This window comes from Phascolarctos cinereus, unplaced genomic scaffold (assembly GCF_003287225.1).
Source record: "Phascolarctos cinereus isolate Bilbo 61053 unplaced genomic scaffold, phaCin_HiC Scaffold_4;HRSCAF=312, whole genome shotgun sequence".
NCBI lineage: Eukaryota > Metazoa > Chordata > Mammalia > Diprotodontia > Phascolarctidae > Phascolarctos > Phascolarctos cinereus.
In genome coordinates, this window is record NW_027555847.1 from 676,008,037 (window position 1) to 676,030,936 (window position 22,900).

Below are 22,900 nucleotides of genomic sequence, written 5' to 3' on the forward strand. Positions count from 1 at the left end.
GATTTCCCAGATGGGCTCTTCAAAAATCAATAACAAAACTAATTATAAAGTGTGTACTATACTTCTTATTCAAAGGGGATATTCTTACTGCTGGAAAGGACCTCATCTATTCCAATCCTCTCATTTTACAGGTATGGAAACTGAGATCCAGACCTGCATGTTTTACATTGTTTCTTAGCAGCAAGAATGTGCTAGGCTGAGTCATTAACACTCCCTTGTTCCCCACGTGTCAGTCAAATCTAGCTTGAAAGGGATGCCATCTGTGACCAGGACCCTGAGGATCACCAATTAAGCCAATCATAGAATTAGAGGAGGTTAGTATTAGAATGATTCCTTAGAGTTACCTTATTTATCTACCTTGTTTTTTTAGATGGGAACAGGGAAAAAGAGCCAGACAGGGTAAGGGCCTTGCTCAAGAGGTCAAGCAGTAAGATAACTGAAGATCTCGGACAAGAAGCCATGCCTCCTGACTTCCAGACCAGTGCTTTCAGTATAGTATTGCCGCTGTTCCTAATTGGCCACAAAAACACCATGTTCAAAGACCCAGGGGCTATTGTGAGGGTGTGCTCTCTAGAGCCCAGCCAGCATTTTTACATTAGGGTGGTTTGATCAGTGAAAATTTCTGTGTTAAGATTGGACACCGGGTCCTCAGTAGAGAGTCGGCACGGGTTTACATTTTAGCTGTGCATCCCAGTTATAGTCTTGCAAGTTCTGTCACAAGTTTTTGTCAAAGGCCTAGTTACCTGTCACGTTCTTTTGGGCATTTCCCATCTTGTCAAGGCCAATGACCAGGTCCCCTTTGATGGACCCAGGAATCTACTTCTCTTCTGACCTGGTCCATTCAGTGATGTCACAGTTCCTGGGGCTGACATCACTCAAAGCAATACATTAGACCAAGGTGAATCTGAAAAAAGCTGGATGGTTTCCAACATGCTTTTTTCATGATAGAAGCACTTAAGTGTTCAGGAAAGAGAAGTGGACATTGAGTCAGAGGACTTGGGCTTGAATCTTGTCCGTGCCACTTACTGTGTGACCTTGGGTAAATCATTTCCCCTCCTCTGACCACAGTTTCCTCATCCATAAAATGAAGAGGCTGGAATAGTCCCTTTCTAGCTTTAGAATCTATAAAATAACTTATGGGAATTAGGACAGCCATCAAGTAGAGCAGATGGGGCCCTCCCGATCTGAATTAGCACCCAGGGGAGTGGGAGAAAAGGGACCTTTCTAAGGGTCCTTGCTCTCCTCATACCTCCTTTACCCATAAAATCATTCCATTACTTCCCATGGGCACTAGATTTCACTCATTCCATTTAGAACAGAATCTAAAGCAGCAGTGACCACAAAGAACAGAAGTTCCTTGAGACCAAGGACTCTTTCTTTTCATGTTAGTCTTTATCTCTCCTGGCACACAGGAAACACTTAATAAATATTTGTTGAATTTCTACAGGCAGCACGGAAATCTCAGTTCTCCCCTCTCAGGGCCTCAGATTCCTCACCTGGAAAATGGGCATTATAATGATAGCCAACAAAGAGTGTTTGGAAAGCACCTCAAGATTCTCAGATGAAAGGTGTTAGAAGGAGGCAGCTATTATTTTAATTACAGCCCCACTCATAATGGAGGCACATTCTGCTTGCTTTACCAAAGGGCAAACTACATCCTCAAAAGGGCTGGAAATGCACCTGAGAAGATGAAAGCTCTGGGGTTGGCAACACTACCATAAAACCAGCATCTGGAGGTGGGAAGGCTCACACAATCCAGAGCTGGAAGAGAGATCCCAGAGGTCATCTAGTCCAACCCATAATTAAACAGGAATCCCTTCATCCCCAGCAAATATTCCTTAAGACAAAGATTTTGATTGCATTAAGTAATTTTCCTTTTTTTCTTTTTGAACAGATATAGAACCTGAAACCCCAAGATAGTGGACCTAAAACTCTCTTGCTACCTACCCACTGTCTGTAGAAACCTCTGCCACACAAAACCTCAATGCCTTGGGTAAATTCCAACTGCTAGGCCTCAGTGTCCCCACTGGAAAACTGGGGAGTGGGAAGAAGATTAGATAAGTGCTAAGGTCCATTCCAGTTCTAAATCCCTGCTCCTGTTGGATATGGCTTCACCAGACACAGAGGAACTATCATCTCCTTTTACCTGTATACTAAACCTTAATTAATCTCAAATAAAGACTGTGTTAAAGCTTTTTTTTTTTAAATAACAGGAACTAAGCTAGCAAAGAAAAAATATCTGCAAGAGGCTTTCTCCTTCCCAGGCTCCTCAAAGACTAGAGTTTCACCAGTAGCTGCCCCAAAGATAGGTCTTTTCCTCCACTAAGCAGCTACAGGTGAACATTCCCCAGCTCCAGACGCTCCGGATTCCAGGTTCTATGGGCTAGAGGAATAGGAAAGATATAAAGAATAATAAAGAATATTAAAGCTGGAAGGGATGAGGGAGGTTATCTAATCCAGACCCAAAGGGTTAAGCATTATGATTCAAGGTTACAAAACTAATTAGTACATCAACAAGAACCAGAACCAGTTATCCTGATTCCTAATTCAATGTACTTGACATTACACAGTATTTCCTCTCTGATTGAGAAGGTGCCTGCAGTCTGAAGACCAAGGGCTGGATGCAATATTTCCAATGACTAGTTCTGCATTTGGGGGCAATTTCTGAACTGCTTTTGAGCCTCAGTTTCCTCATCTGCAAAATGGGGATAATACATATTCTACCTACTTTATAGGGTCTGTGCGAGGATCTAATTTAAAAAAAGAGGGCACTTCAGAAATTACCAAGTGCCTCTGATTATTAGGATCCTAAGACTGAGGGAAATCATGTGGCACAGGAGGATGCTGAGGCCTAACGAATTGAGGTAACTTCCTGAAGACACAAAGGGATAAAGGAACAGAGACCTATTTTGTATGAAATTCCTGTCTCCAAATCCAGGGCGATTTCCATGACACTATACTGTTCTGCAAGTCCTGTTATCCAGGCCAGCAACACATAAACCCCAAACCTGTAATACATTAACAATTTGAGGATGAGGATGATAACAAAAGGAACAGCAGCTCACACTCAAGCTTTAAGACTTGAAGAACACTTTACATATACTAATCTCACGGGAAAATATTGTCAGGCCTTCCTCCTAACTACTAAATTTCTGCATATCATGCACAGGATGGTCAGCATGGGATAGCAAGTCTGAACAAGCACTATTAAGCCTTCATCAAGATGGTGCCATGGCTTCAAAAACCTAGGCTACATTGAGAAAGGAAAGGGTATCCAGGACAAAAAAAATGAGAGTTACTTTAATAATTCTTTGCCCTGGTCATTCACCATCTGCAGCACCACGCTTAGTTTAGGTGCCACGTTTTAGGAAAAATATTAACAAGCTAAAGAATGTGCAGAGGGAATGGTGAGGGAAGTGGAGGGTCAGCTCAAGGAAATGGACATGAGCTCAGTAGAGAGAAAACTTAGCAGAGATATGAGCACCATCTTCAGGCATCTGAAGGGCTGTTGTGGAGAACAGAGACTGGATCTGTCCGGCTTCAGTCCTAGAAGGGAGAACTAGAAATAACAGTGGAAATGGGAGAAAGGAAGATTTCAGTTCAATTTAAGAAAGTACCACCTAAAAAGGAAAACTACACAAAAATGAAAGAGGCTGCAATGGGAGGTTGGGAGCACCCTTTAAGAATTTCGAGCAGGTGTGTTTATGTAAATACAGGTAGAACCAGATGCGTGGGAAAGATCAAGTAGTCTATAAAGGTTGCTTCAAGAGAAGATACTGGTATTTTTAGATTTGCTGTTTCCTGTGGGTCTATCTAGATTGGCCCATAGTAAATGAAACTAGCCAAGTCTTTCATTTACATCCAATTCTGCTACATACATGTAAAACCAACTTATATCACTTTCCAAATAATATGACTAGGGAACCATGATCATACCAAAGTTGCTCACCCCAAAACTTTGTCATATCAGTCAGTAAGTATTTATATCATCTTTCCTTCATTAGCTATTGTTAATGTCCAAGAATCGTATTGTTTGTGGTGCTTGTGTTGATCAGGTCACTGTTACAAAATGAATTTCCTGTTATTTCCTTTAATATTGTACTCAAGTATTTTCAACAAAATTGTGCTGCAAACGGCTCTTTTTATAAGGCAAAAAAAAATTTCAAGCAGGGATTGGATGAGCACTTGTGAGTACAGGGGACTGAACTAAATGACAAGCACCCAGCAGAGAGCCTGGTGCTTGGGGGGGGGGGTGCGCATGCGTGTGTGCGTGTGCATGTATGTGATTATATACCTTAATTAAGATACTTCTTGATGGTTTCGTGCGTCCCTTTCCAATCTGAGGTTTTATTGTTCCGTGAAAAAATTCAGGACCCCAGAGCTCATGCTTGGAGTGATTAAAGTAGAATGGCTGGTCTAGGGAAAGCTGACATAATGCTGCAAAATCAGCCATTCCTCCAGTCCAACTAAATAACCCCTGGACCTTGCTCACAAAATTACAGACCAACCATTCTGTATTCTCCCTGGAACCCAAGGCAAGGAAAGAAGCTTTGCTGAGTCTTCCATGTCATCTGAATTGAGAGTCCTAAGAGTATACAGTACAAACTGCAAGCTCTGAGGACACTGCTACTTTGGGGGCTCCCTGCAGCAACCTCTGATTTGGTTTTCACGGAGCGTGAGCTTTGGTAACGAAGCTCCTCACCCCAACCTACTACCCTGCCAGGTGAGAAATGAAGGCAAAGTAACTCCTAAACCACAGGACTCTCCTACTCCTGGCCTCTTCCCATGAGACAGTATCCCTGGACAGTGTCAATTCTCCAGAAAAGGGTGAAAGAGAAGAAACACAGGTCTTGGGACACCCAGAGCTTTCTGGGTCTGTTAACAAAAAGGCTCCCTAAGTGTCTGACTCATTCTAAGACTCTGCCATCTCTCATATGAAATGCTTGAAGGATACACAATTTCTTGTGTGGGTGTTCCATCCACTGACACTAGAACCTCCTCTCTGCCTTAGAAAATAATCTGCATGTGTTCCTATGGCCAAAAAAAAAAAATCGCCACCTGGAAGCCAACCATCTGGTGATAAGCCTTTCTCTGCACAAAGCAAAGATGGACCTTGGATAACAAGCAAACAACTCATTGTTGGGGCTGTACTCAAAATCTTTCCAGCTTGGTAGAAAGTATCATAGCCTTTTCAAAGGGCTCTAGATCTAAGAGCTGAAAAGGACTAGGGACCCAAGCCCAGGCTCACTCCCTTCATAACATAATGACACATTTTATCAGAAGAAACACAAAAAAGAAATGTAACCAAACAATCACTCCGCAATGTTTGACAAAGGGCAAAGGAAAGGAAGAAGAATTGGACTAGAGCTGGAGACTCTTTCCAGCTGTGACGTTAATGAAATGCTCTCCTTCTTCCCTCATCCTGCCACATTACCCCCAACTATCCTCATTTCAAAAGCATTTATTAAGCACCTACTATATGCCACACAACTTTAGATACAAAGACAAAAAATAAAACTGTCCATGGCCTCAAGGGGCTTCCATTCTATTGAATTCTCCTCTACCCACAGAAGAACAGGTTGTGCTGGGAATAAACACCCAAAACTGTATTAGGTTAAGTGTTTTTTAAAAGTGCCACATTCTGGCTCATCACTTGGAACAAGAAGCTGCCACAGAAAACCTTTTCTTTTCATGGCAGCCCCATTCAGTTAAAGAGCATTGGGTTTGCTGCTAGAGGCTCTAGTTTTTAATCTCAAGCTCCAAGAGAGGTCAGAGAAGGCAGTGAGGTCATGACCATGTCAAGGTAGTCTGGAGACAAGCTGCAGACACCCTAATCTAGACAGTACAACAGATCCCAGAGTCAGGAAAAACGAACAACCCAGGAGGAACATGAGGGGAAATGTGGCTTCAAGGAGACTAGCCAAGTGGAAAAGACCAAGTAACACAGACTTGAGGAAGCAGGAGATCACTAAAGTCTCTTCTATTTCTTAAGTCAATGTGCCTTCCACATATCAAAATAATCCTAAATGTCATCAAATCTGTGTGACCAGGGCCACCAGTTGTCAGGCTCAGCTGAGAATCAAATTGAGATGTATTTGAAAACAGGCTACAAACTGTATAATGCTAGACAAATATAAAAGTATTATGACAATATTTGGCACTTCCTGAAACAACATTTTCTACCTTCCTGAAACTGGAGAAACCTATTTTTCCCTCCCAACACTCCACTTTCAATAACATCTACACATTCAAAAGACAAACTCATTTCATTTCTGAGAGTTTAACTTAATCAAGCTATCCTGTGCCTTTGAGACTGACTACTTTAATTACCAAAGAAGATATTTTCTCCCCCATCCCTGAACTTTCATCCACTACTTGAGTCTATTTTGATGTCAATTCCTTTTTGTGACATCAGGTTATCACCCATGCCCACCAAAGGCTTGACCAATTACAGTTCTGCCAGATTATGACATCAGACACAGACTAAGCTGAAATAGACACTGCTAGGCAACAGACTTCTGTATCCAGAGGAGGCCTACAGTAAGAAGGAGCAAACAGAAGACAAACATGTTGGAATGCTTTTGTCACACCAGCAGAAGTGTTTCCAGGGAGAATTTGGTTTCCAGTTTTCCATGGGCACAAGCAGATTCAAAACAGGCCAGTACCAGTTACTTTTACATGCTGTTAGGTGATTGTTACACCAAATCACAACAAGAAAGAACAACAGGACAGGCCAGGTCAGAAATTCAGGCTCCAAGAGAGGTCAGAGAAGGCAGTGAGGTCATGACCATGTCAAGGTAGTCTGGAGACAAGCTGCAGACACCCTAATCTAGACAGTACAACAGATCCCAGAGTTAGGAAAAATGAACAACCCAGGAAGAACATGAGGGGAAATGTGGCTTCAAGGAGACTAGCCAAGTGGAAAAGACCAAGTAACACAGACTTGAGGGAGCAGGAATCTTCCAAGTATTTAGGTGGACAAGCTGCTTTCAAAGGAGAGAGAAATCAAGGAGCAGGAATCTGAAACCCAGAATAAGTGCCAAAGAGAGGCACTGGGGCTCAAACAGAAATGAAGGTGCATTTTTGTATTCCAGGCAAGGGCCTTCTTTCCTAGTCTTCATGTTCCTTCCTTCCTGAGGTTTCCGCCTTTTAGTATAAGATTGCCTGGGTCAGAGGGCCAGGACTTGAAGTTTTTCCTTTCCAATGTGATGCTTGCTACACAACCTGGATTTCAAGAATGTGCGTTCTGGAGAGGCTCAGAGAATCCAGGCCTAGAAGGACTTTGTAATACCCAGAAATTCAACAAGAGAAGCAAATAAGGCAGTCCACAAGGAACACTTAACAACAAAATTGAGACTCCCGACCCTCAAGCACAGGCTGGTTTTTACAATCCCTACTTCAATAGCTGATTAAAGCTGGCAGGTATATCTGCTGGATCTAACTTCACAGGGATCAGTACTTGACCACAGCAGGAGCAGAAGAGCTAGGACTTTTGCTTGTTTGTTTTTAATCACTTGCAGCCCTGGATAAGAAAGACTAGGGCAGAAGTGAATGACAAGACATATAAGTGTTACCCCCTAAACATAAGAGTGGCAAAAGCAGCATGCCACCAATCGGGCCCTTAGCTACAAAATATCAATACCAAGGACAGGGTTAGGGAACATGCGCTTTCATTGAAATGCCCAGATGAGGAAATGCCTTCTACCAATGGAGGCTGGCACCGTCTCTACAACACAGAGTTCTTGAGTGTGGAACAGGACAATCCAGTCCAGAGATGAGACGTGAATGCAGAGCCTCCTGATCCCATGGCTCTACCCACTACACTTCTCTGAGCCTCTCCAGAACACACATCCCTTGAAATCCAGGTCGTACGGCAAGCATCACATTGGAAGGGAAAAACTTCAAGTTCTGGCCCTCTGACCCAGGCAGTCTTATACTAAAATGGGGCAAGAAATCTCAGGAAGGAAGTAACATCAAGACTAGGAAAGAAAGGTCTTTGCCTTTCTAAAAACACACCTTCACGTATTAGAATAAAATGAATTCTCCACTCAAATTTAATCTTGTGGTGCCAATTAAAGAGGAAACACTAACTTTTGGGTAGAGGTGTTTAAAATTTTTTTTTCTTTCACATTTTATTATTTTTCTTTCTATTAACAATTACTTATTTTTTCTCCCTCCCACAACTACTCTTCATTGAAAATTAAAAGACAACAAACCCTGTAACAAATGCGTATATTGAAGCAAAACAAACTCTCCACATGGGTTATGTCCAAAAGTGTATGTCCCATTTTCCATCTTGAGTCCCTCATTTCTCTGCGAGGTTGAGCAGCCTGACTCATCAGTGAACTCCCAGAGTCTCAGTCCTTGATCAGAGTTTGGTTTTTCAAAGTTGAAACTCAACTTTCAAAGACAGAACATTTCTAGAAACAGGACTAGAATGTCTTCTATAAGTTCTTTTCATGAAAGAATCACAATGTCATGGTCCTTTCAGGAAAGGACCTTAGAGCACAGAATACATGTAACTTTCCCAGCACTTACCACAAGTGCCTATCATATAGTAGGTGCTTAATAAATGCTTGTTGACTTGAGTCTAATTTTTAACATTATGAAACACAGGGACTTAATAAATGTTTGTGGAACTGAACTGAGTTCTGTGTTTTAATGTCCCTTCTACTGTTAATATTTTATTCTTCCAAAAGGACTAAGAAATGTTTAGAGAACAAAGATTACTGACTTTCCCTGTTATATAAATTAAGCACACATACTACTTTGTTTGGCAACTAGCCTGTGCTTCTTTAGCCCCTAAGTAAACTGAAGTGTGTATGCATATATATGTGTTCATACATAATACCTAAACATACACACACATATAGATAAATGGATGTACGTATGTATGTTCTGCTCCTTCACAACCAGGGAGTGGAATCCTCCTAACATATCTAATGTGCCAAACATCAACAGCTTTTGGATTTGCAAAAAACCTAGGTATTTGAGGTTCTTCACAATCCTACCTCCACCTACAGCATACCTTATCAGCAGCACTGTCCAGTCCAACTAGATGAGTCTAACAAGTACTCAATTCGTAAAGCACCTGAAATTCATATAAAGCACTTTCCTCAAAATCTTATGAGATAGGGAGTATTTTATTATCCTCCTTTTACAGTTGAAAAAAAAAACCCAAGGCTCAGGAATATGAGGTTACCTGGGACCACATATTTAGAGCTAGGAGGCACCTACTGGTCCAAATACCTCATTTTATAAATGAGGTAAATGAGTTCCAGAAGTGAAGTATTATAGTTGCAAACAGAGTTAAGTGGTTCATGGACAGACAGGAATTACAAACCCAATTCTTCTAACAACACTCTTTCCATTACACAACATTGCACCTCAGGCTTTCAAACCTTTGCTCTTATCATTTCAACATTTGGGAATGCCCTCCCCACACTGGTCCAAAATCCTACCTATTTTCTAGAATGCTTTTATCATGCTCCCAACATCTATTTTTATTCAGCAAGTCATCATGCATTTCCTTGTAACATCTGTCATTGTCCTGAAGCATTATCCAACTTTTTTTACTCTAACATTTTACACACATACATCTCCATCTTCCCTACTAGACTCTAGGCTCCTCAAGGAAGGCATCTAGTCCAACCTAAATCAGAATTCCCATCATTCCCAATAAGAAGTAATCCAGGCTCTACTTGAATATCTTCAACAAGGTAGAACCTACTACCACCATTCCAAATGCTACTTCTGGATAGCTCTTTGTATTAAGAACTTCAAGATGAGGTCCATAGAGCCATAATAGATAGAGGGCTAGACTTGAAATCAGGAAGAGCTAAATTAAAGTCTTGCCTCTGACACATACTAGCTGGGTGATCATGAGCAGTTCACTTAATCTCTTAATGGCCCAGGCAAATCACTAAGAAGTTATAAATGTTGCTAATCTGCACTAGTGAGGAGATTTTTCTTTTCTTTTCTTTAAGTTGGGCAATGGGGGTTAAGTGACTTGCCCAGGGTCACACAGCTAGTAAGTGTTATGTGTCTGAGGCTGCATTTGAACTCAGGTCCCCCTGAATCCAGGGCCAGTGCTCTATCCACTGCACCATGTAGCCATCCCCGAGGAGATTTTTCTTACCAGAAATTTTTTACATGGATGAAATAACATCTTGACCAAAAAAAAAAAGATGAAAGCTCCCTCTCCGTAACTTACACCCTAGATTTGCCCTCCAGGACCAAGGCATAAGTAAGCCCTCTTAAACATGAGAGTCCTTCAAATATTTGAAGACAATTATCATATACTCTAAAAATCCTTTATCTTTCTAGACTAAATAGCCTCCATTTCCTGCCACAAGTTTTTGAATTCACCATTTGGTTTTTTTTGATGAGGCAAGTAGGGTTAAGTGACTTATCCAGAGTCACATGTCTGAAGCTGGCTTTGAACTCAGTCCTCCGGACTCCAGGGCCAATGCTCTATCCACCGTGCCACCTAGCTGCCAATAGCCTCCATTTCCTCAACAATCCCTGCATGGCATTATCTTTGGCCCTTTCATCATCCTAGCTGCCAATGACAAACTGTATACAATTCTTTCCATCCCCCCAAGTCCAGAGCACAGAATATAAAATCAACAGATATTTATGGATCAGATTCCACAACATATTCCACATCCAGCAGTAAAGCTTCATAAGAGGTAGGGTAATACTTGTTGAGAAAAGACTATTGGACTGGGAGGCAAGAACCTGGGCTCATAATTAGTTATTTGTCTGGTCCTGGGTAAGTCACTGAGAAATAATTTTGAGTCCTCATTTCCTCAAATATTAAATAAAGGGGTTAGATTTCTGCTGATTGGGAAAAAATTAATTTATTAATTAAAAAAATGGGCTGAATTTTCATCAACTGAAAAAATAATTAAGAAATAAAATATGAAAGAGCTGGACTAGACAGTCTCTTCCAACTCTGACATTCTAGTGGACTATATTTTAGAAATTAAGAACTAATCAAGTTCAGATCTAATGATTTTATGACACCAAATTTCATTGGGGAACAAGTTCATAATTAAACTGAATGGACAGGTGTTAGGGGAAAAGTGAAGCACGATTCTGTAGCATTGAGTAATAGCCACCATAGCTGCTCCAGCTAAGAAGTGGAATCTACTCCCTATAAACACTAAAAGGGAGGCAAAGAGGAAAAGAAGGAATATGGATGGTAAAGGGAAGGGACCACTGAATGCTAGGTTTCGCTGATATAGTATCTTTAGACATAAGAGGTAGCCTAGATAAAATGTAGATATGCAGCTCCCTCTTGGACTTTTTTTTTTTAAGGTAATTGAGGTTAAGTGACTTGCCCAGGGTCACACAGCTAGTAAGTGTCAAGTGTTTGGTCTGAGGCCGCATATGAACTCAGATCCTCCTGACTTCAGGGCCTGTGCTCTATCCACTGTGACACCTAGCTGCCCCTTCCCTCTTGGACTCTTAAACTTGATATTTCTTCCAGATCTTCGGTAGACTCTCATTGACTTCAATGGTTAACATACTACCTTTCTCCTCTCCCCATCATTTTCTCTCTTTTCCCAAAGGCTAAAAATTTGTTTTGCTCCTAAGAGAACCAGATTTGAAATAGGATGACCTGGGTTAAAATTCCAGCCCTACTACTTACCACCTACACAAACTTGGCAAGTCATTTCCTCTCCCCAGGCCCCAGTTTCCACATCTTTCAAATGAGATGATGTGACTAGAGCAACTCTAATTACTACCAAATCTGCCAAGTCTCTTAACAGGGAAATTAGCTAAAATGGCAAAATATCTCACTAATTCCCACTTCTTCCACATCATACTATACATACATAACATATATATAATACATGTAACACACACATACATATACATATATATGTATGTATATACCTATCCCCTTAAAAATAAATATTTACAGTTTAAAACAAGCACTAGTCACCAAACTATAGTCATAAAAGCAGGTTACATACTGGCACTAGATAAGCAGACAGTACGCCTCCAAATCACCCGGCCTTCCTTGCTAGGCTTTGTACTTTGACTCCTGGCCCATAACAGAAACCACCACCGAGACCTAGCCTTCTCACATTCCACCCTAAGTGTCTCACCAACCTTGCTGGATGAGGTCTTCTAAGGCCTCTCTTATCTCAGAGGCAACCCACAATCTACAAGCAAGGACTACACCTTGAAAAATGACAAAGTACAGAAAGGCTGCAAGTCTGATCCGGCTCCCCTTTACTGGAAAATACAGTATGTTTAAGAATAAAATTAGGAATTGGAGGGCTTGGAATATGATACTCCATAAGGCAGAAGAGTCTGGATTACAATCAAGGATCAACTATCCAGCAAAATTGAGCATAATCTTTCAGGGGAGGACATTCAACGAAATAAAGAACTTCCAAACCTTCCTGATGAAAAGACCAGAGTTCAAGAGAAAATCTGATCTTCAAATATAAGCCGTAAAAAGATGCTCAGATTCTTATAATCTAGCCAATAGCTCACTAATGTTCAGACTCCTTAAGAGTCTGCCTAATATGACAGATGTTCTAATGAACTTTGTTTCTGAGAAAGAAAGAAAGAAAGAAAGAAAGAAAGAAAGAAAGAAAGAAAGAAAGAAAGAAAGAAAGAAAGAAAGAAAGAAAGAAAGAAAGAAAGAGGCATAAAAAGCTGACTGACAGAAACTTACCAGATGACCACTCTGGAGGAAGACACCTGGTCTCCAGCTGGGTGGAGGGGAACCTTGTTGTGAACCTGGTATGAAAGAAGTTTATCAGAACCTCTAAGGTTCAGAAAGCTACTTGAAGCAAAGAGAAATTGTGATTTGTCCTAGGTCACCAAAGTATCAAAGGCAGGATTTGAATCCAGGTCTTCTCAACTCTAAATCCAAGATTCTGTTTCCTATGCCACTGTTCCCATCTGTAAAATGGTGATAAAAATGATACCCTCTAACTTACAGGAATATTGGGAGAAAAGTACTTGTTAAACCTTTAAGCACTACATATATGTGAATTGCTATCATCATCACAATCAGCATTATCATGTTTATATTGAAGGACTGATTCTCAAAAAGATCTGAAAGAGGATAATATTGAACAACTAGGAAAAAAAATCTAACAGTATTATTACTGGAAAAAATCAACTAGGAAGACATCAATAACTACCAACCTGTATACTAGTTTTCTAATCTCTATGAAACTTTTGTGAAACATCTCTCTCTATAGAGAGGGTACTGTCCATGAAAACATAAAAAGGAAACAAGAAGGAGACTGTCACAATTTTCTGCAAACCATGTTTTCATGACTGGCCCCGAAGTGCAGATAAGTTCCTGCTATGCTTACTTGCTAATTATTTATATAAAGTATTTGATCAGACAGAGAAAAACAAAACTTTACCCACAGCAAGGTGTTTCCCATGCATATGTTAAGATCATAAAAGATTTCTTGAAAGTTATAAAGCCAGAGATAACTTTATTCGACATTCTTTTTCTAATCTGGCTATGGACTGATTTCAGAAAAAGTTCTGAAACCTAGATGGGTTCTGGGAATTGTAGTCCTAGGCAGACAGCTTCTCTCTCTGTGCCAGGGAGGTAAAAAAATGCTATCTTTCTGGTACTAGAATTCCCAGAATTCACAGCTAGGTTTCAGAATATTATCTCTGCCCATAGGGAAATCTGTTTGTTACTTAGTTATAGTCTATCAACAACAAACAGAGAGATATATAACGAACTGATTCTAATTTATAAGAATAAGAGACATTTCCCAACTGATAAATGGTCAAAGGATACAAAACAGGCAGTTCTCAAGGGAAAAAAATCCAAGCTATTTATAGGCATAAGGGAAAAAAAATGCTCTAAATCACCAGTAATTAGAGAAATGCTAATCAAGGCAACACTGAGGTTCTACTTCATGCCCATCATATTGGCAAAGTTGACAAAGAATAAAATAATGCATGTAAAGGGGCTATTAGAAAACAGGCACATTGTTGCACTGAGAATGGATCTGTGAACTGCTCCAGCCATTCTGGAAAGCAATTTAAAGCTATGCCAAAAATGACTAAATTGTGCATGTCCTTTGATTCAGTGATACCATTACTACTCCTGTACTGAAAGGCATTAAAGTAAGAAGAAAAGGTCATATACGTATAGATTTTTTCCAATAGTTCTTTTGAGGTGGCAAAGAACTGAAAAACAAGGGTGCCTATTAACTGAGAAATGTCAGAACAAAATATGGTATTTGGATATAATAGAATTCTGTGCCATAAGAAATTAAGAAAGAGCCTATTTTAAAGAAACATGAGAAGATTTGTATGAACTGATGTATAAAATGAGCAGTACCAGTAGAACAATTTATACTACAACATCAATGCTGTAAAAATAAACAACCTGGAAAGACTGAAGAATTCCGATCAATGCCATGATCAGCATGATCATCCCAGAGGTCCATGGATGAAGAATGTCCACCTCCTGACAGAGAAGTGATGGAAAATATATGCAGACACACATTTCTGGATATGGTCAATGTGGGAATTCGTTTTACTTTACTACACTCATTTGCTACAAGTGTTCTTTATTAACTGGGGGAGGTGGGAGGGAGAAAAATTTTCTGCTTTAAAATTGAAAAAATAAACACAATAAAAAAAGGGAAATAAAAGAATGAAATTAGGAAACAATTGAGCTTCAAATCTCGATACTTATTAAGCATCTACTAATATGCTGAGACTATACTGGGTCCTAGGGAATTCAAAGTTCTTAACTTCATAAGCTCAGCATCTGGGGGGGTAGGATGATATGAGAGCATGGCATTCATCTCTCAAGAATACTGAGATTCCCTTTTAGCTCTGAGATTCAATAGAAAAAAAAATGATACTAGCAAATTTGGGTAACTTCATCCATATAAGTGAATAAAAGAATGTTGTTCCTGCCATTTCTAAATCATTATAATACACAAAAAAAATCCCTATAATGCAAAATAACATTAAGTCCATAAAAGAAGTAATAAGCAAACTGTGGTCCAAGCGAGAAAAGACCATTTCCAGGTTACAGGTATCAGAAGACTTCAGAGAAGAGGTGGCATCTGAGCTGGTTTTAGAACAGGTAAAATTTTAACAGGTAAATGGAACAAGAGGAAGGAGACAGGAGGGTTTTACAAATATAAGGAAAAATGAGCAAAGGTCCAGAGGTAGCATATATCACAGGGAGTGGCTACTAGACAACCTACTTTCACTGAGGAATAAAGATAAAGAAGCAAGTAAGGTGAGATAAGGCAGAAAGGGTAGGAAGGTGACAGACTCCAGACGCCCAGTAATGGCTAACAAATAGGGACTTGATTAGATAGGCAATGAGAAGTAACTAAAGGGTTTTGAGCAAGAAATGACATATTTACAACAAACATTTGCAAGTGTTTACAGAATATAGGACATTAAGGATACCAAGGTTAGATAAAATTAGTCCCTTCCTTCTAAGAGCTCAGACTGGACAAGGAAAATTAATTTAGCCATAGATGAAAGATAAAGTGTATGGCAGTGGAAACTGCAGGCAGAAGAGACCAGTTAGGAAGCAAATACCACAGCAGGTGAGTGGTAATTAATGAAGGCCTAATAGTGTAATAGTAGCAGTAAGAATACAGCACAGCTAGGTGGCTCAGAGATAGAATACCAGGCCTGGAGTCAGGAAGACCTGAATTCAAATCCAGCCTTAAGACACTTACTAGCTGTGTGACCCTGGACATGTCATTTAACCCTATTTGCCTCAGTTTCCTCCTCTGTAAAATGAGCTGGAAAAGGAAATGGCAAACCACTCCAGTATCTTTGCCAGGAAAACCTAAATGGGGGTCATGGAAAGTCAGACATGACTGAAAAACAAGAAGCAGTAAGAACAAAGTGGTAGGGACAGGATTCCACATAATTTCTAGAATGTAAGAAGTAATCACCAGTCAAAATTCAAGTGTGTTTTGTTTTTTAATATGGAGGGGAAGTAGGATTCACTAAAGCTACTGAAACCTCACCCTTCATGGCAAAACCCAGGGGTTAGTCTTAATAGTCACTATGGCTCCATGCTGCAGAGAGAGAGAGACAGAGTGTGTGTGTGTGTGTGTGTGTGTGTGTGTGTGTGTGTGTGTGTGTGTGTGTGTAAAAAATGAAGTCTGCTGCATAACAACTCAAATTCACAGCCGTTGTTGTGAAGAAAGTCACATTAATAATCCGCCCTACCTTCCAGGGTCGTGGTGAGGGTCAGATGACTTAACAATGATAAAACACTTAGCACAGTGCCTGGCATACAGTAAGCACTATGAAAATGGTAGTTATTATTATCATTATTGGTATTTAGTTCAGAATTATCTTCAAGTACTCTTTGCCATCCCTATTCTCTGGGTCCCCAGACCAAAGCACAGTCATTGCAGCAAATAAGCAAGCCCCAAGTCCTTTAACCCAGGAAGAAAATCAAATGTGTCCTGAATTTGGCCCACAACAAGAGGACCAGACTTCACCAAGAACTGGAAGCCTCTTTCAGAATAGAATCCTGTTCTCATTTAGACTTTGCCATTCCGTTTCAATACAATTCCAACTGCCTAACTGGTGACTAGTTAACAAGTAAATAATCTCACATCACATAATTACAGAACTGGAAAGCACCTGAAGACCCAGTGTCAGAGCTGCAGGAACTTTGTCACATAGACTATAAGCACTGGGCTGGACTCAGAAACAGAGAATGTTCAGACTGGAATGGGGCCCCCAGAGTGCATCTTGGCCCAGAACTTCCTTTTATAGATGGGGAGAAAAGATGCCCAGAGGGTAAAGTGAGATGGCTCAGGTAACCACTGGCTGAGAAAGCCTCTCACACCCAGACCAACATTCTCTCTGTTGTATCACTATGCCATTTCCTTGCATTCTCACTGGACATGCCATCCAAGGATGCAAGCTGCTTTAGGATTAATCTATATTGGACCCAGGCTACACAAGCTGTTTTTCTGTATGTACTGATGCATTTTTTTCAGACCCACTCCCATAAAGGCCTTTACCTTCATTTCCTCATTTGTAAAATGCTTCATTTCAAATAAGTACACTTGAGTCTTTCATTCTCTAAACTCAGGTGAAGCATTTTTACATGGTAACTGCCATGACACTCCCTAGAACCAGTGTTCTTGTGAATAGTTTTCCAGGGCTCCATGAACTTGGATGGGGAAAAAAATCACATCTTTATTTTCACAAAATTCTAACTGAAATTTAGCATTTCCTTCAACTATGAATTTAGGCAACGATCCACAGAAGTATCAACAGTCCCTATGACTCTGTCCCCAATAGATATCAGATATTTTGATATCATATTACAACTATTGCAGTTCTCAAAATATCATATGCTCATCACTACTTCAAAACCAGTATACTTATATCCACTATTAGATCACATGTGATCAGTCTTCCTATCCACAGACTGTATTTCAAACTTATTAGTTTCTCTTGTAATCCTATGTATTTTTATGTCATGCATTTAAAAACATTCTGATAAGGGATCCAGGTTTCATTAGACTGCCAAAGGGGCTGATGCCTCAAATAAAGGTTAAGCACCTCTAGAAGAAGGAATAGGTTTATTTCAGCTTCAGAGGTAAGAATGAAGGCAAGTGGACAGAAGTTGCAGGGAAGCAGATTTTGGTTCATTACGAGGGCTTCCTAATTAGAGCTAATAATGGAGCAGACTGCCTTGTAAGGTCATTAGCTCCTAGACACTGGAGGTCTTTAAACACTAGATGACTACTTGTCAGGGATGTGGCTGGCAGTGTCTGGCACACAGCAAGCACTTAATGTTTTTTGATTGATTCATATTTCAGATAAGGATTGAACTAGATGATTTCCAAGGTCTCCTTTGGCCATGGAATTCTATGAAATAAAACCAGTATATCCTGTATAATAATAACTCACATTAGAAAGGTGGCCTAGCAGTACCAGATTTCAAGCTATATTACAAAGCAGTAATCATCAAAACAAAATTGGCTAAAAAATAGTGGTGGACCAATGGAATAGATTAGGTACACAACACACAATAGCAAATGACTATAGTAATCTAGCATTTAATAAACCCAAAGATCGAAGCTTTCAAGACAAGAACTCACCATTTGACAAAAATTGCCGGGGAAATTAGAAAGCAGTTTGGTAGAAACTAGGTAGACCAACATCTCACATTGTATGCCAAGATATAGTCAAAATGGGTAAATGATTTAGACATAAACAATGATATCATAAGCAAATTAGGGGAGCATGGAAATGTTTACCTGTCAGATCTATGATAAGGGAAGAATTTATGACCACACAAGAGATAGAGAACATCACAGGTTGTAAAACGGATAATTTTGATTACATTAAATTAAAAAGGTTTTTCACAAAACCAATGTAGCCATGATTAGAAAGCAGAAAATTGAGAAATTAATTTTGTAAGCAACTTTTTCTGATAAAGGCCTCATTTCTCAAATATATAGAGGACTGAGTCAAATTTATAAGAATACAAGTCATTCCCCAGTGGATAAATGGCCAAAGGATATGAACAGGCAGTTTTCATAAGAAATCAAAGCTAACTAGAGTCATATAAAAAAATGCTCTAAATCACTAGATGAGAGGAATACAAATTAAAAGGACTCTGAGGTACCGCTTCACACCTATTAGATTGATTAATATGACAGAAAAGGAAAATAACAAATATTGGAGGGGATTTGGAAAAATACAGATACTAATGCAATGTTGGTAGAGCTATGAACTGATCCAACCATTCTGGGTAAGGGACAGATTAAAACAGCCCTATAACCAAACCCCTTTTTATTGTGGGGGGGGCAGCAGTAAGAAGAGGGTGAGAGATACCTTCCCCCAAACACAACTGTGCATTATGACCTCACCCTCCTTGAACTCCTTTATTGTCAACATCATTCATTTTGCACTTCTACATTTCACATTATAGTGGAACAGGTGTTGGTCACAGTTCTACCCTTAAACTGTATGACTCCAGAAAGCCATCTGCCTTGTCTGAGCCTCAGGTTCCTGACATATAACAGAGGAATACCTTTATAACCAGTCCTAGTTTCTCTCTCTTGCACTCCAGGCCCAATATAATTAAATGCCTGTGGGTCATCTCCACCTGGATATCCTATCAGCAACTCAAACACATGCAGAACATAAATCATCTTTTCCACCGAAATCTATCTATCCTCCAAACTTCTCTATTTCCTTTGAGGATCTTTCCAGTCTCCCAAACTCCAAGTCACCCCTGAAACCTCTCTTTCATCAATCCTAAATGACTGTTAACTTGACCTCCACAACACTTCTGGAACCCATTCCCTTCTCTCCACTCACACTGCCACCACCCCTCTAGACCAATACCACAGCCTAAAGGCTTTCCTGATTCCTGTCTCTCCCCATCTCTCCAAAATCTCCTTCACAGTTTCCAAAACAATTCAACTAAAGCATCGGGCAGACTATGCCATACCCCTGATCAAGAAGCCTTAGTGGGTCAAAATAAAGTAAAATGCAGATTTCCCCATTTGCCTTTAAAGCCTCAGAGTTTAGCTCCAGCCTACTCACAAAGGCTTCATGCCTTTGCCCAGGTTGTCCTTAATAATTAAAGGCACTCTCTTCTCATTCCACTTCTGAAATCCTCAGTTTTTTTAAGAATTAACTTCAGAGGCCACAGAACATGGAATATCCTTCCTGATTACCCTAGTTGTTCACGCTTTCCCTATCCTCAAATTATATTTTATTTGTATTTACTTAGGATTAAATGATCACAGATTTAAAGTAAGAAAGGACTCCAAATGTCATCTAGTACAACCCTTCATTTTACAGATGAGAAAACTGAGGTCCATTTATCAGTTCACATGTCGTGTTACCCAGTAGAATGTAATCTCCCTAAGAACTGTTTTCAGCTGTTTCTGTAGTCCCAGCCCCTAGTAATGCTTGCATAAGGCAGGCACTTCATAATGCTTGCTGAATTAAAGGAAATTACTATATTTGTACTGGCTACCTCACAGAATTATAAGTATCCCCAAGAACATTAAATTCAAGGGCAACAAGCCAGTTTGTATCACCCAAAGCACCTACAACAATGACTTGCATATATCTGGCACTCAAATATTGATGCTACAGATTCAGCAGTTTACTGGATCATTCTATATATAGCCTTTCAGCTACATTCCAGTGTATAACATTTAACATATGCCCTGTAAAATATTGGAAACTGAGGGGATGCCCATCAATTGGTGGATGGCCAACTACTGCTCTATAAAAAATGACAAGTAGAATGGTTTCAGAGAAACCTGGAAGTTACATGAATTGATACAAAGTGAAGTAGGCAGAACCAAGAGAACACTGTACACAGTAATACTAATACTGTACGATGATCAACTGTGAATGACTCAGGGAAGGAATAATCCAAAACAATTCTGAAGGACTTATAATGAAAAATGATAGCCATCTCCAAAGAAAGAACTGATGGCGTCTGAATAAAGATCAAAGCATACTTCTTAAAAACCTTATTTTTGTTTTTTGTCTGTTTTCTTTCGAAACACGGCTAATATGGAAATATGTTTTGCATGACTGCACATGTATAACCTATATCAAATTGCTTACTTTCTCAAGGAAGGGGTAGAGGAGGGAGGAAAGGAGTTTGGAACTCAACTTTTAAAAAGACTGTCAAAAATTGTTTTTACACATAATTTTTTTTAAAAAATTAAATTTTAAAGCTTTTTTTCCTAAATGTGCCCTGGGGTTTAACAGTCATATTGTGACCTCTGGAAGCAAACCTGAAAAGGAATCCTATTTAGGAATGATGACCTTTACCCAATTCTAAAAAATCCTAACCTTCCCTCAGCCCACTGGTTCTCAACGTGTAGTCCAGGGGCCCTGAGATGCTTTCAGAGGGTTCACAAGGTCAAAGTTATTTCATAACAATACAAAGATGTTTTAATTTCTAATAAGGTAAATGTTGATAGATATATCCACAAAATAACAAAAGCTCTTTGGAGAGATACTAAATAAATCTTTAAAATGTCAAGGGGAAAATGACTAATATAGAAATGTTTTACATGACTGCACATGTATAACCTATATCTGATTGCTTACCATCTCAGGGAGGAGAGAGGGAAGGGAGAGAGGGAGGGACAAAATTTGGAATTCATAACTTAAAAAAAAAAAGCAGAGCACCAGCCTTGAAGTCAGGAGGACCTGAGTTCAAATCCGGCCTCAGAACAAACACTTGACACTTACTAGCTGTGTGACCCTGGGCAAGTCACTTAACCCCAACTGCCTAAAACAAACAAATAAATAAATAAATGAAATAGAAAGCAAATGTTAAAAAAAAATTTAACATGTAATTGTGGAAAAAATACATTACAATTAAGCAATAAAAAAAAGAAGAATGTTAAGGGGTCCTGAAACCCGTAAGTTTGAGAACCACTGCCTTAGTCATTACACAGTAGTTTTACGGGATTACCACAAGCAAGTCATGTCCCTTCTACAGGGACAACTGTAAAATGAGAAGGTTGGACTAGATGACCGTTCAGTTCTAACACTGTGCTAAGATCCCATCCAACTCACAGAATTTCAGCAGTTGAAGGAACCTCCAATGCCATGTATTCTACCCCATAACTTACTGAGAATCCTGGCTACATTCAAATAGAAGTCTTATGAGCCTTTATTTGAGAGGAAATCCACTAACTCCCAAAAGCCCATTCCACTTCTGGAAAGCTCTTATTGTCAACAAGTTCTTCTTTACATCAAGTCTCAATCTGACTCTCTGCAAGTCCCATCCATTGCTCCTCTTCTGCCTTCTGGGACCAAGCAGAATAAACTGAATACCTCTTCTGCATGGGAGCCTTCCAAATAAATACTTCAAAAGCTTTATCTGTCCATCTCCCCTGCCCTTCCTCCCCTCTCTTCTTTGTTCCAGGTTATACATCCTACATTCTGTCCACCTATCCTCACACACCTATCCTCCCCCTCCTCTAGATGCTCTCCAGTTTATCAATGAAAATGACACCCATTACTGAACAGAGCACTATAGTGTAGTCTGACTACAGTACTGTCTCATCATTTCTCTCGATGCAAACCAAAATATTATCTTCTTTGACTGCCATACCACAACACGCTGCTGATGAATATTAAACTCTAAGGTCCTTTCCACGTCTTACATTGTGTTCTATATTTTAATGATCCTTTTCAGCACCAACATTTTATATTCTATATTCTAAGAGCCTTTGAAGCACTAATAGTCTACATTTTAAAATTTCTCCAGATCTGACAGTCTACATTCAAAGATCCCTGGATTTTAAATTATAAAATAAATCCTGCTAATTCTGACACTGTCCTAAATAAAAAGTTCACTTGTTACATAAAGCAGAAAAACAGACATTGACCCTAAATCTGAACACAAACCTAAAAGGTAGACAGACAACTCTGAAGCCTGAGTCAGTAGGCAAGGGATTCCTGGCTACATAACAGCCCCACTTAGTGCTACAGAGACTCAGACTTTCAAGGAATTTCACGCCAAGAAGTCCAATCGGAAAGAACTCGTTGCCAGTGTAACACTAACCTTGCTCTGGAAAGACTCTGGTGACCCAGGAGGGCGTAATTACATTTGTTACAGACACATCCTGCTGATGAGGAAAGGTGCGATGAAAGCTTCAAAATTCCCTTGGGCATGAAGGTGGGAGAGCTGACTTTAGAGGAGGTGGTTGAGGAACAAGCACTTCATGCCAACATCAGACTGCATCGGGAGTCTGAAAGTTGCCTTCCTGTTATTTGCCATGGTGGGGGGGATTATCTTTGAAACAAAGTACACGCATGAGGTAGCTCCCTACAAGAAAAGTTACATTCTGACATGCCATCAGCAGAGATAAGAATCCACTGCCTTTTA

At 39.8% G+C, this 22,900-nt stretch overlaps 1 protein-coding gene across 3 annotated transcripts in view; it reads right to left on the bottom strand.

Moving 5' to 3' along the window:
• The window catches only part of CSNK1G2 (casein kinase 1 gamma 2), a 102,578-nt gene that overhangs the window by 68,850 nt on the left and 10,828 nt on the right, over positions 1-22,900 (bottom strand). Inside the window, exon 1 of one of the 3 annotated variants that reach the window (XM_078154115.1) lies at positions 744-825. The exons of the other annotated variants lie outside the window; for them this stretch is intronic. The gene's annotated coding sequence lies outside the window, so the exon portion shown is untranslated. Of the gene's footprint in view, positions 1-743; positions 826-22,900 lie in introns of those variants that run through there. 3 annotated transcript variants of the gene reach the window in all.